The sequence below is a fragment of the Anas acuta genome, chromosome 1, assembly GCF_963932015.1.
Source record: "Anas acuta chromosome 1, bAnaAcu1.1, whole genome shotgun sequence".
NCBI classification, from domain to species: Eukaryota; Metazoa; Chordata; class Aves; order Anseriformes; family Anatidae; genus Anas; species Anas acuta.
Window position 1 is genome coordinate 176,883,874 of NC_088979.1, and position 2,839 is coordinate 176,886,712.

The 2,839-nt window shown below is 58.1% G+C and overlaps 1 protein-coding gene across 4 annotated transcripts in view; it reads right to left on the reverse strand.

Annotated features, from left to right (window-relative positions):
* Positions 1-2,498, reverse strand: part of GPR85 (G protein-coupled receptor 85) — a 44,237-nt gene extending 41,739 nt beyond the window's left edge. For 2 of the 4 annotated variants that reach the window (XR_011092010.1, XM_068669502.1), the window contains exon 1: positions 1,618-2,498. The gene's annotated coding sequence lies outside the window, so the exon portion shown is untranslated. The other 2 variants (XM_068669503.1, XM_068669504.1) reach the window with 2 other exon arrangements.
* Between the last annotated feature and the right edge of the window lie 341 nt (positions 2,499-2,839).

The window sequence follows — 2,839 nt, forward strand, 5'->3', positions numbered from 1 at the left end:
CTGAAAAAAAATCGAGCTATCAGTTCTTAAGTTAACAAGAAATGATGTCAGAAAGTGCTAACAAAGATGTTAATTTATGGAGAAGCAAATGAAGTTGTAAATTTGAGTACTATTGTTTGTTTTCAAAAATCCCGAGGCTTTTTTTTTTTTTTTTTTACTTACTGTTTAGCATGTTTGATTATTGGCATTTCACAGATTTGGCTCGTTACAGTTTCAGAACTGACCAGTGCCCCTTATATTCGGCAGCATATATAATTTTACAGTTAAAGCCTCGGAGATTTTATGAATCAAAAAGATTCCTAGTTTGCAAGCCCAAGAGTTAATCACTGACATCTTTTTAAAAATCCCCAAAGGCTGCTGATATTTTGACATTACCTATATTTATTTTACGGCTACAGTATTTGTCAATGTTTTAGAGGCAGCTGCTGTGTTGATACGGATCACACCCAAAGAAACCCTGCAGAATTTATGTTTTTTAACCCAAGTCACCAAAGCACATTAATCACACTGTGTTGGTTCATGCACATTGTAAGAGAAACAGTATTCATTATTCCCCTCCCTTCCTCCTATAAGCCATAATTTTATCATTTAGGCTTCCAAATAAACAGGTATGCCAGACAGGCGATAGCACTATGCTTTAGGGTCCCCCCCCTCCCCGCTTTAATGCAAATCTTTAGAGCCTCAACATAATTCAGAATAAGCAACGCTCGATGTAAATACTGAGAAAAAACAGGCAACACACCCAAGATACAATGCCCATCCTTTCAGGAGGGCTGGTTTTGGTTATGCTTAAATAAACATATAATAGATTGATTTTTTTTTTTAATTTTTTTTTTAGCTAATTAGGGCTCCGCGATTCCCACTAATCCTCCCGGTGAAGCTCACCGGAACACCATTTCGTGCAATAAAATAAAATACGTTAAAGAACTGTCTGCTGCTGTTGTTTTTATTATTATTATTATTATTATTATTATTCCCCCTCCCTCCGGAGCCAGGGACGGGAGCCACAGCAGGCATGATCAGGCTCCTTCGCTCCCCACCCCGAGCGTTTCCACCTCGGGTGTGCACAAAGGATATTCCCACTGAACCCCAGCAAAACCCTGCCATTCTTACCGTCCACAAAAGAGCCTGATTGCTGCTGTGTAAACAGAGGCTGATCAGATCATGGCATCGTTTTAAAACCATGAAATCAGGCTCCCCCTCCCCCCCCCCACCTTCCTTCCCCCCCCCCCCCCCCCCCCCCCTTTGCCGCTTCCCCCTCCTCTGTGGAGCCGTCCCCGCCGCCCGGGCGGCCCTGCCTCCCCTCGCCCCCACCCCACGAAGCCCCACGCACCCCACACGCACCCCACAGACGCCGGCACCCCCCGGGGAAGGGCCGCCCGCCACCCGCGGCCATGCCGGGCAGGGCTGCGCCGCGCCGCCCGGGTGCCGCCGCCTGGCAGCCGCAGCTGCCGGCGCCCTGCGGGAGCCCCCCGCGGCGGGGAGCCGGGGCTTTGTCTGCGGGCTTCGGCTCTCAGCGCCCCCCCGGACCCCATCCCCGAGCCGGGGGGGGTCCCCGCACCTGCGGCTGCGGCAGCCCCGGCTCCCCAGCCCCTGCTCTCCTCCTCCTCCTCCTACCTGTTGGTGCCGGCGGTGCCCACATGCCACAGCTGCTCCTCCAGCGCTGCTTTATCCTTTTTTTTTTTTTTTTTTTTTTTTTTTAAGCCCCTTTTCGCTTTCCTCCGCCGCGTTCCGTTCTTCTCTCCCTCATTCCTGTAGGGTTATTATTATTTATTTTTCCTTTTTTTTTTTTTTTTTTTTTTTTTTCGCCTCGGTACCTCGCCTGAGGATCCAGTCAGCGGCTCGGCCGGCGCATGCCCGCTGCGCCTCCTCCCTGCGCGCCGAGCCCCGTCCTCCCTCCCGTGTCGCAGCGGCTCGGGCTCCCCCCGGCCCTTGGCGGCGGCCCCGGCCGAGGGCAGGGCGGCCTCAGCGGCGGCTGCTCCCTCGCCGGGGGCCGGGCAGCCCCCGCGGCGGCTGCTCTGTCCCCGCCGAGGGGATGGCGGCCCCCCCGGCAGCAGCAGCCGCCGCCTCAGCGCGGGGAAGGCGGCAGCGCGTCCCCATCGCGATGCATAGCCCGGCTGGATTTATCGCCGAGGGAAGCAGGAGGGGGGGGAGGAAGCGGGTCCTGCGCTCCTTGTTTGTGCCGATGAACTCCCCCCCGCTCCCTCCCCTTGTGCTGAAAACGGGGGGGGGGGGGGGTGGGGGGGGAGGGAGCGCCCCCTTCCCCCTGCTAGCCCCTGCGGCGGCGGGGAGAATGGGGAAGGGAGGGGGGCTCCCGGAGAAAGCGCCCGGGCTGCGGGGCCGCTAGGACACCGCACCTTCCCCCTGCCTCCCCCGCTGCCCCCCCGGCAGCCGGCGGCACGGCGGCGCTGGCAGCGTGCAGGCACGGCCGGCGCAGGGCTGCTGGCAGCGCGGCATGGCGGCGGGGCTGAATGCTAATGGCAGCCCGCTCCGGCCGGGCCGCGGCACCCCCCTGTGAGGGAGCGGGGAGAGGCGAGGGGACGGGGTGGGTCGCTGTCCCCCGAGAGGGCACCCTTCAGCCCGGCCGTACCCGCAGATGACACCCTTCGGTCCAGCCGTACCCCCAAAATGGCACCCTTCGGGGGGACCGAGGTGGGCATGGCGGGAGGCGACCCATGGCTTAGCCGCTGTGGGAGCCTTGCCGCCCGCTGCCACTCGCAGAGGGTATAAAACCTGGGGAAGAAGCAGAGGGTTTGGTGAAAAGGCTTGACAGAGCGTGGCCCTCAGCCCTCCGGCCTCTTGAGGCGTTGTAGAAGTTTAGCCAAGGCAAGCGGGCACG